The 11,825-nt window shown below is 40.7% G+C and overlaps 1 long non-coding RNA gene across 1 annotated transcript; it reads right to left on the reverse strand.

Annotated features, from left to right (window-relative positions):
- Positions 1–887: 887 nt before the first annotated feature.
- LOC132573640 (uncharacterized) lies at positions 888–1,892 on the reverse strand. The gene is made up of 2 exons (XR_009555555.1): positions 1,725–1,892; positions 888–1,645 (listed from the first exon to the last, which is right to left on the reverse strand). It is a non-coding gene; the product is annotated as an uncharacterized LOC132573640 (long non-coding RNA).
- Between the last annotated feature and the right edge of the window lie 9,933 nt (positions 1,893–11,825).

The raw sequence follows: 11,825 nt of genomic DNA on the forward strand, positions 1-11,825 counted from the left end.
TTATTGAATTTGAAAGACAGGATGCTTTAAATTGGAAGTTGAGTGAAGAAAAAACTTTATGGTAATAGTTCACACTTGATTTATGGCAAGAAACAGTACACTCTAAATTCTGCACATACTGTTGTCTAGATTAATGTTTTGAAACATCTTTTTTTGTGACTTTCACTAGTGGGCAAAAAATACAATAAACACTCTAAATGAGATAGTATTATACCTGGTTTTATCACATTCCAGATTATGGGCTCTCTATTCCTATAATCTATGAACTAATCCCCCCACAAGATTTCCTGCTCAAAGCTTACTTTTAAGAATGATATCCTGCTAGTATAAAATGAAACACATAATTGTGAAAGCAGTCTCTGTATCTCAAAGAGATGGCCTGCTGTAGTTGCTGTTTGTACAATGTACACAGGGATATCTGGCACATGTAATGTTTACTTGCGCACATGTGGAATGGTCAGTTCCAGTCTGTTTAGGCCAGATGGAACTGCCCATAATAGAGTGATGTGAATATAGAAATCTGTATAGATGAGAGTTCGGTGTGTTCATTGGAGCATCCAGTTAGTTTGGGATTAGAACCCCTGCATAGATTGAGGAATCAAACTGTTGTCAAACTAATGTGGACCTATTTGGAAGGGAAATATTAACTGATGGCTGAGGTAAGCACCATGAAGATGTGAAAGTAAATGGCATTGAATTTGACAAGGCAGCTTCTTGCCACAAGGGCAGGCTCTTAAAGTATTGCGTTTACTGTGTTTGTGAAAATGTTTCTTTTCAAGTGTGTTATATGGGAAATTGTGTACAGTCCTACCTAATAAGAATTTAAATTGTATAATTTTTATATCAAGACATTTTCATTCTTGGTATTTTTAGATATTGGTCATTCCTGTTGCATAGATTCAAATTAAATTTAAAATAATGGTAATATGAACTGTTTAAATATTTTAACTAACTAGTTTTACAGAAACTATGAAACTATGTATAATGGTGTTTCACATGGAGGCTGTATTTTCAAACAAATTATTTTTGCTGTATTGTACAGTAAACTGTATTTTTGCCTATGCCATAATACTCTTCTATTATATGAGATGCTTAAATTATAGGAAGGGGCTTTTTCATATTGTGCAGATCAAACGAACAGTTTGGTGGATTACAACTTGATCCTTGCATGTTAACCTAGAAGCAAGTTGGACTTACTCGCTAGTAAATATGCATAGAATTGTTGCTATAATCTACAACCACAACCACAAAACTCAATTAGTGTTATATAGGAAAGTGAGTTTGTTACTTAAGATGCAAAATGCAGCACATCTTTTAAATGAGAAATTAATTTCTCAAGTACTACTTTAGGAAGAAAGAGGATGATGCAAGCACTAAGTTTTGTTGAGCTTGATCTTTAAAAATTGGTTCACATTGTGTGACCTCTTGAAAAATGACCCTTAGAGAAAGACTACAGCTAATTCATATGAACATCTCTGCCCATTTGTTAGCTATTTGAAATTATTATAGTTTACACTGTTTGCAATAACCGTCCCTGCTGAGTGCCTTTTGCTTCAGGTTTGGTACCTTTTCAGTGACCTCGTGTAGCATCTAAGGTGATGTAATTGGAATGCTTTAAGAGTTTAACTATGCTGATGCTCCACTACTGTTAGAGAGCATTATTCTAATTGTTTATAAGCTGGTTATCTTAAAACTAGTTCACAGAGAAACTGCTGTGCTCAAACATGTCATTCGCCCAGCCCCACCTCAGTTACCAATCAAGAAACCAACAAAAGTTGCAGAGCTAGCTTCTAAAGCAACGGTCTCAAAGGCTGGACACATAATTTCATGGGGCTTAGAGCCTTGGCTTACTCTTCCAGCTCCTTCTGAGGCAGGCCTTCCACAGAACTATTGCTAATGCAGACTGCATTAAAAAACCTGAGGGGTTTCTAATATGATGATGGCCGCCAAACTATATCTTTGTATACCAGGAAGCAGCCAGGAAAGTCGACTTCAGAACAGCGCTTAGACTGTATGCAACCAGCTGAATTTGACAAGAGATTTTGATAGTGTAATGCGGAGAGAGCAGTTTGATTAGTCAGAAGTTCAATGTTGGGAGGCTAAAGCAGACAGCAGCAAATCAGTTGTACTCCACACAAAGCGCAGGTAATTCTTGCACATCATCCATCCAGAAGCCTTATGTTTGACTTTGTCTTTTGCTTGTTTTGTACCTACTGCTCATGCTGATAAACTGTTTAGTTGAAACATAGACTGGTGAGCCATTTAGCCGTGAAATATCACTCCACTACATATCCATGAGCTAAATACTGCACATTTGTAATTGTGGATGACAGTTTTGTTAACTGAAGAGTTAGTGCACATTTAAAACTTTCATACTATGAATATTTCTATTGCTCTCATGTTGACAGTAAATCTGATTTTTTTTTTCATGTAGGTTTAGGAAAAGTTCTTTTACCATATTTTCGAAACCATCTCTCCTTTAAATGTGTAGTTGTGTTGGAGATTAATCTTTATATGAAATCCAGCAACAGTACAGAGTGCAACCGGTGGTTTTGGGAGCAAAATGTACATTTTACACACATTGTCTGAAATCATTGTCTCAATATGCTTTGAAAAATAACATGTGTAAATGTTGGCACTGGATATAAGATATCTAAACTGGCTGAACTGACGTTGAATTTAAAATGTCCAAATACGATATTGCACACCTGAAATTGAATGAAACCAGAGTGCACATAAGCACTTTAATGCTCTGGGAACTGTGCTGGAAAATAAATGGATGCATGTGAAATTGCACCTAAAGCTGTGTTAACTGGTGGGGTGGGGGGGAAGGGGGAGTTCTACAACTTAAATGTTTTGTATCTGAATGAATGAATGTACTTAGTCTGGTTTTATTTCCTGTGACTCAGAGGTCTGAATTGTGTTGGCACAGTATCCTTTGGTTTTTGTGTGTTTAACTGTAAATGATGGGAGGGGGGCTTGATGAACTGAAGAGGTATGTCTGTTGTTTTATAGCAAAAAGATCTATTATGCTCTATACCAATTCTTTTGTAATTTATGTGATATTTAGGTAACTCCCTAATAGCTGTATATTTGGCTGACTATTAAATTTTCTTTCAAGTTATCTTCCTTGCATTAGGCCCTTCATTTTTTAAGTTGTATACAACTCCAGTTTGGGGAAGATATTCTCTTGCTCTTTTCATTTCTGTTGCCAGCTGTGTTACACATCGTTATATATTGATATAAGTGCATGGGTATACATGGCATTTTTATACTCACATGTAAGCAAAAGACAGGTTGATGCCCTGCAGAATTTACAATATACCTTTTTTGGGGAGAAAATGGGGAGGGGGGCATGATGGAGGCAAAGATTATGCAAATACAGTCGTGCTTTTACTTGGGCTACTTTTTGCAGGAAGCCTCACAGAAAAGGCAGGTTTTGAGGAGGAGAGTTGGTGTTGGCTCCTGATGTTCTGGAAGGAAGCTCTAGATGTAGGGGTGAATAGCTGGAGTTGCTTAAAGAAGATGATGATTTTGGATTTATATCCCGCCCTATACTTTGAATCTCAAGAGTCTCAGAGCAGTCACAATCTCCTTTACCTCCCCCCCCCCGATACCCTGTGAGGTAGGTGGGGCTGAGAGAGCTCATACAGCAGCTGCCCTTTCAAGGACAACTACAAGAGCTATGGCTGACCCAAGGCCATTCCAGCAGCTGCAAGTGGAGGAGTGGGGAATCAAACTTGGTTCTCCCAGGTAAGAGTCCACACACTTAACCACTACACTACACTACACTACACTACACTAAACCGGCTCTTAAAGGGTCAGGAGACCTTGGAAATTAGTGTGTGGGTGGCTGAAGGATGGGCATGAGTAATAAGGGGAGAGGAAAGGACTCAAAGGGCTTTGATGGTAAGGAGTTACAGGCTTAGGTGGGAACTAGTGTGTAAGACTAAGGAGAGGGGAACTGCATGCAAAGCACAATTAGGTGAATGACTTTGGCAGTGGTGTAGGGATCAGAAGTGAAGAAGTGAGGTGTGATAATGGCAGCAGCTGAGGTGCTGGATGACCAGTTAATGAACCTAAGACCTTCTGTATGTGAATCACTTTCTCTACCACCAAACTAGCGTTTAGACTCTGGACATAGTGGTACAAAGCTACAGTCTTGCGGTTGGAAGTCTGGACTTTGGTCTCACTGTTTAGAATTCAATCATGAGAGCCTGCTCCATTGAAGAGGCCTGAAGAATTAGGACTAGGAAATACGGCACCATACAAGATTTTTTAAAGGTAGCTTGACCAGCAATATCAGGTCTGTGAGGCACTGAGTTTGAGAGAGTGTATAATAGTTTCCCTCTCTTTTCTTTTGCTGAAGTTCAAGACTGGGTTTATGTTCCAGTTCAAATGCAGGTCAGCCAGCTGAGCAAAAAGCCGCAAGAACAACGGATGAAAATTCCTCTAGTGAAGCTTCTTTAATGTAGCACTTTGGCTGTCTAGTATAAAGTTGACTTTCTGGCATTTCAGGCATAGTCACCAACAGAGCAACTCATTTCATATCCTATTCAGAAAATATGAATCTGAACTCTGTTCCACTATATATATATTGTTTTGCCAGCAGGAAATTAAAAGAAGTATAGAGTGCCTGATCTCATCAGTTCTTGGAAGTGAAGCATTTGGATGGGAGACCACCAAGGAATACCAGGTTTGCTACACAGAGGCAGACAATGGCAAACTGCTTCTGAACATCTCTTGCTTTTAAACCCTATAGGGTGGCTTATAAGTTGGCTGTGAATTGAAGTCCCCCCCCCACCCAAAAAAGTTTGATTTATGGATATCAGTTACCACAACTTCTTGTCTTGCTATGAAAATTGGTTTACAGTCTAAAAATTTGTTTTAAAAAGCTTGAAAAAGGGGTGAGGTTAAGAACTTCAAGGGAATGGGTAGAAGGGAATGGGTAGTGGCCAATATTCCTTCTAAGCTGTGGAGTCTTGTGAGCAAAAATTCTACTTCATGAGCTGCTGGCGTTTAACTTGTGACCTAATGCATAAATTAGTTTGCTCTGGGGCCATTTTTCCTGAGCTAAGACAAAAATGTGTGTGCTGGAAGCTAAAAAACTGAGCTAGCTCATACTAAGCTTAGAGGGAACACTAGTGACCACTGTAAGCAATCAGCAGGCAAAGTTAAAGAAGGAAAATACTGTAATGCTTAAAGACTCAGATTTGATCAATAGTTCAAACAGATTTGAACAATAGTAATTTCTTTATCTTTAGGAGAGACCGTGTATCCTGCTAAAACTGCTTTCCAAATATGTTTCCATCTTGTCCATATCCTGCATGAAAATAACCTATGGGATGTTTTCTTAACCAGTGGAAAACTTGACACTGCAAATTTTCTTTTGAGCCCCTTATCACTCTCATTGCTCCCTCATGCCCTTCCATTTTTCACAGCTCTATTAGAAAGAAGTAGTAAATCAAGATCTTCCAGTGAAGGAGAACAGTCTGTCTCTTCTATGGGGGAAATAAGATGACATTGGTGATCTCCTTCAGCCTGTTTTATTTTGGCAGGTGTGAAGTTAATGTCATGGTCGAAACATTATAAATACCATCTGCTGCTAGAAGAGCTGTAAAATTTAATGAAATGGTGTCCTGATTTAGCACTAATACACTTGAATGTCGCCTCCTAAGTAAGGCCTGTTTCTGGTGGCTTTCTTTTGGTGCCTCTAACAGCTACTCTTGTTTGTGGCAAACAGGGCGAGTCTGATTGTCATGAGCAGCTGGCACAAAGGGCCTTGGAGCTGTGACCCTCCTGGGAGAAGGTTATCTTAGCACATGCTTCAGTGACATGCATGCTTGACTGATATGTCCCCTTTGAAAACTCTGTGGAAACTTTTAACAGGTCTAGAGCATTCACAGAGACCCTGCCGTAACTCTGTGTCTCGGCAATAAAGTGAAGCCTGCTTGCGTTTCACTGAGGATGCTTGCAAGATCAGACCTTAAGATAATAGCCTCAGTTTGTAACACCCAACCTGATGAGGACTTCTGGTGAACCCTGAAGCTTGCACAATGTTTTGTGTAAATGTAGAGGGTCCTAATAAAATGTAGATTTTGTTCTTGGTTTGGGATCCAGAACATAGTAGTCAGGTTGCAAACGGTGGCTACAGGAAGCAAATGTCTTCTTTGTGCCAAGAGCATTACTAGCTCCTGGTTTGCTTCCAAGCACAATTCATAGTGCTGCTTTTAATAATAGCCAGAGACCGCCTGGGATTAGAGTGTTTAAAAGAATGCCTTCTTCCCTATGAACCTGCCTGCTAAGGACTCCCAACAGAGCTCTAAGTGTGCTCTGCCTTTGGGAGTGAGGCTGGTGATCACAAACACTCAGTTTCGCGCCTTTAATCCTGGTTTAGCCCTGCCCCCAAGCTGATATTCTACATTAAAATCATAGAGTCGGTTTCTCTGATTCTGTGATTCTAGTGTAGAATGTCAGTTTGGGGACAGAGCTAAATCAGGATTAAAGGTCTAGCGGGAAATTGGTCAGACTTTTTTCTCCAGTGGCACCCCATTTATGAAATTCCTCGGTCCGAGTGAAGTGCTGGGTGAACCTATCTTGCTTTTCTGAGTCTTTGGGTACTCAAAGGTCAATTTCTTTTTCCTTGTCCTGGCTACATCATTCCAGCTTCTTATTTATTACTATCTGATCTATCTTCTGTTTTATTAGATTCCATCAGTTTTAATTTTTGCATATTTTTGTTTTTTAATTTGTTATGATTAGGTAGTATTTATAACGTTTCAACCATGACATTAACGTCACACCTGCCAAATAAAACAGATTGAAGGAGATCACCAATGTCATCTTACTTCCCCCATAGAAGAGACATTTGTTACGATTGGGGAAGGTGGGTCAGTGGAATCCCATTTTCCATTCCCTCTGGCTCTGTCTTTGTTTCCCTTCCTCTTGTTTCTGATTTAGGCTCCAGCTTCTGTCACCTTTGGACAGTGGCTGCCATAACGTTAGGGACTCTTCCCAAATGCTGGCTTTTCAGACATCTGTGTATGTGGGGTTTTTTTAACCCCCCCCCCTTTCCATCATTTTTAAAGTTAATACTTTTCTCCAGAACGAGGTGATGGTGTTTCCCCCTGGGTTGCAGAATCTTCAGTCATAGATGTTGTTGGCCTTATTGTATGGATTTATCTATTTATGGGGGCAGTCAGCCCTCAGCCCTAAGGCTGTACACATACAAAGATGTGTATGAAGTACATCTGAGTGAGGTTCATTTAGATCACTTCAGGATGTCAGCTTTTCACAGTTCTGGTAGTTCTATGATGGGTGACTAGAATATTAGTTCAGAACCCAGATAATCCATTAGCTCTACTTGCAGATGCAGGGAGGGGGCAATCCATCTGGATTGGCAGAAATGTTAAACCTACAACAGCTTGAAACTCTAGCACAGAAAGTCGCCCTTTTCTCTGTGAGTCGGTCTTCCTTGTTACTGAAGCTCTTAGGAACTCAAGATGTGTCCTTCAAGTACACAAAAACACTCTTAGATTCACTTGGAATGGTTTCTAGAAGAAAAAAGTTGTGCAAATGTGGCCAAGTGGCCACCAGATGGTGCTGCTAACATTCAGAAGTTTGTCCCTATGAAATGAAAGGCCGCAGCTAGTGAGATGTTTTATGGTAGTTCCACTGAAGTTCATTTCGGAAAGTCTTGTGAGCCATGTAAACATGCTGACCTCCTAGCATGAGCTTCTGAAGTAATAACAGAGTTGTTATATAATAAGAGTTCTGCATGTCCCATCTGAAACTTAAAACAGTACATTAAACCTGTACCCAAAAAAGTCAGTTTGTGGTTGGGTATTGTTTCAGCTTATAAATATGCATGGGAAATAATATAGTTTTAATCATAGGGTAAATGCCAAGGCAAAGAACCCTTGAGTTTCTGCATCACAGGCGTTAGGAAGATTAGCATATGAGTGAATAATTAAGTTATGTTCTGGTGAGCTGTGGTCCCCTGAAGAGATTACACTGTACGTACCACTCCTGGCTCTTGGGGCCTATGAAACTCTTGGCTATGCACCTAAGAAATGTATATATAATGGCTGAACATTTCAACACTCACCCACCACAAATGCCTCTCTTCTGACACTACTTTTTAATGGCTAGGTGTTTCCACAGAATTGGATTGCTCATTGTGTGGGAAACAAAAGCATGGTTAGCATTTAATGTGCTCCTAAAATTGCGGTCCTGGACAAATGGCCGGCCCACTTGCTCAGAAGCCATAGTTCTGGCATTCTGCAGTGTTTCTAGAAGAAATAGCTAGTGGAACTTTGCAAGTTATAGGGCGTAAATATTTTTGGCACTTTTAAAACATGTTTTGTTGCCTATGTCACCTTGGAGTAATTTTCCATAGAATGAGAAAGCAGACATGATTTAGTGTCTGCAAGAGCTATATCGATAATTTCTGCATGTACATAAAGGATTTTTGGGTACATAAGCACAAATGTTAAGGAATATGCTTAAACATATTGCTTCAGTGAGATGCGATATACATTTAATCATACACTGCAAAGAATGCAGGGCTGGGAAATGGCCCCCAGTGGTGGTGCAAATCAGCCAAACTAAACACCCTCTGCTTCCACAGTTCTGGTTACAAAAGCAGTAGTGGGAATGAGGGAGAAATCTGTGCAACTGGCCCATAAAGAGCTATGTATGTCATACAGAATTATTTCAAGAAACGTGGCTGATTAAAGGCCATCTCATAACTCTGCATTGTGGTGCATGATTTGTTCCCTTTGTCTAAACAGGGAACCCCGTGGCGCAGAGTGGTAAAGCTGCAGTACTGCAGTCAGAGCCCTCTGCTCACGACCTGAGTTTGATCCCAGTGGAAGCTGGTTCAGGTAGCCGGCTCCAGGTTGACTCAGCCTTCCATCCTTTCAAGGTCGGTAAAATGAGTACCCAGCTTGCTGTGGGGGAAAGTGTAGATGACTGGAGAAGGCAATGGCAAACCACCCCATAAAAAGTCTGCCGTGAAAACATTGTGAAAGCAACGTCACCGCAGAGTAGAAAACAACTGGTGCTTGCACAGGGGACTACCTTTACGTTTTTACACAATGTTTCTGATGAGATTGCTTCCTTTGTTTGGAAACAATTCAGTGCACATTGAGCCAGTGGCCAGCACATCCTTATCCTCTAATCCTGGAATACATACCCAGAATATTTCAGAAGAGGCCCAGATAACATTTATCATAACACAGTAGAATTACTGGCTTGCTGTGCCACACCAATACAGTTTAGGCCAAATGCATTTTTTTCCATTGGAATTTCACACAGGTTTTTAATGGATATAGCAGTTCTGCAGCTTTGTAAGATATAAATTAAATGAATGTGCATTCTGGTTTACCTACAATGCCCAAATGGATGCTATCGGAAAGATTGTACATGACTCACCAGGGGAGCTCATGGTATACAGCTTTCTAGGGCTCAGTTATAAGTCATGTAGCAGTGCAAATCAGCTTGGAAAGGAGGCATTCAAAAACGCTAAGGTCTTTATAAGGTAACAAAACTTTACAGCCTGTCTCCATTATTGCTTTTTTTGATCCAATGGCAATATGGAGGAAGATGGAAATTCAAAGTCTCTAGGCACAATCTGTCTTCTGCTCAAATGAATGGCAAAACTCTCATTGATTTTTTGCGGGTGGGTGGGGGAAGTAATGCTGCAGGTTTCTTTCAGTCTGTCTTAATAGCAATGGAGAAATGTGGCTCCAAGTTCATATTAAAACACGGCTGCTGTCCTACTGTTACTATTTCCTGCTTCTAAATAGCACTGTTTCAGTTTGCAAACTGCTTTATCCGCGTCTATAGAGTCCCATCTTCCCATTGATGCTTAGTGAAAAGCTGAAAACAGAGAAAGGAGATTTATTTCTCCCAAAGTCAGAAAAGGTGAGGATGTTTTGAGGAGGGAAACAGTGGGGAAAATGCTGCCAGTTATTTGAAGCATAAATTGCAATGGTCTTTGTTCTGTGAATAAATTGAAACAAGTATTGAGTCCAGGATTATCCCCATTAGTATAAATATTTTATTTTGAGATGACAGATCCAAGTGCATTGAGTAATGTATGCCAATAGGAAGAGGCAAAACTATGTACATTTGGGAAATTGATAAAAGACTGAAAATTTCCTATATTACAGATCAGGCATATCATGGCCATATTAAATTTAAAATATCAAGAATATGTAATAAGATATATATTGAATTTTTTTACCTGGGAAGTGATTGGGAAGTATTTCAGATGTTTATATGTTAACTAGGAATAAGGCCTGTTGAAGAGAAAAATAGAATGGGCTCCAGAAAGAGGCTCTGGGCTAGTGCCTCCCCTTGCTGTCTTCCCACCCACCCAAGTGAGGGTATTCATCCCCCCCCCTCCCCGGGGGAGCTGATCTTTGCCATCTGGAGAGCCGTTGTAACATTGAGTGATCTCCAGCTGTCACTTGGTGATTGGCAACCGTGGTTCCCCAGGAGGAAATGCTATTGTACCTGTCTGAGGTCCCACCCCTCCTCAAATCCCACCCTCACCAGGCTCTATCCCTTAAATCTCCAGGAATTTTTAAACCTGGAGTTGGCAACCCTATCTCCTTCTCCTTTCTACCCCAGACTTCACCCCAAAAATCTCCAGGAATCTCCCAACCTAGAGCTGGCAATTCTAGGCAACATGGGAAAAGGAAAGGTCCCCTGTGCAAGCACCAGTCATTTCCTACTCTGGGGTGACGTTGCTTTCACAAAGTTTTCATGGCAGACTTTTTACGGGGTGGTTTGCCATTGCCTTCATGGGGTGTCTATAATTAGCAAAAATCACCTCCACCCCACACCTGTGGAAGTATCATTTGTTGGAGTGAGTAACTCAGTAAGCCTGGACATCAGGGGGTGCTGCATCACTCTTAAGTGTGTATAGGTGTTGTCTTCTTGAATGGGGAGCCTTTCTTTGTTTTAACCTGGGAGCTGCCCTCTGATCCCTCCTGTCTCGCTTTGTCCTCTCACTGTCTTTCCATGGTTTTCCATGGAGATACATGTCTTAGCAGGTCTCTCCTGTAGAAACAATGCCCTCATACTCCCACACACATGATGTCAGATAAGCTGACCATTTGTGATCAGGAAAGTACTCTTTAAATTAGCCTTCTTTTGACTGCAACTTGAATGTGAACTGGATCTACTTAAATAAATGCAAGTTTACCTTTTTTTGCAATATACTTCTTGGGAGATTTATTTACTGCACTCATTATCACGCTTCTGTGACTGGGCAAAGCTCTGCTGTATCAACATCCCAATACTGTTACAATAGCTCCACTAGATGAGTTCCTATATGTGAAATAAACCACAGGCTATGTCTTCTAGGCCTCTCCTCCCTCTTATTTTAACGGCTTCTCCAAGTCCAACTCCTCCTGTTATTTGAAGTAGCTCCTCTTCTTCCCTGTGACAAAGGGAGAAGTTACCACCTTTACTGCAAATGCTTTAAACCACTAATAATCTGTGATGTTCTGTGAGGGGCGAAAAACTGAAGCGGCCAAGTTACCACAGGTAGACTTCTCACAGGTTTATTTTTAGGCAGTAATCAGGGCTAAGATATGGAAGAACGATTGCTAGGCTGGAAAAGCTCAGAAGTTCTGTGGAGTTCAGGCAGGGGGCTTCTTGTAGAAGTACTTTTTCTGTCAGTGCATGTTTTTTTTTTTGTTGAGAAACTGAGGTGCCTGCAGCTGCAAAGATGCCTTATCTCCACAAGAGCAGTGTTCTATTTTGAGACCCATTCTCGTATCTTGCTCTAAAATCATCTGCTTCCTCCTCCA

This window comes from Heteronotia binoei, chromosome 6 (assembly GCF_032191835.1).
Source record: "Heteronotia binoei isolate CCM8104 ecotype False Entrance Well chromosome 6, APGP_CSIRO_Hbin_v1, whole genome shotgun sequence".
In the NCBI taxonomy this organism is placed as follows: Eukaryota; Metazoa; Chordata; class Lepidosauria; order Squamata; family Gekkonidae; genus Heteronotia; species Heteronotia binoei.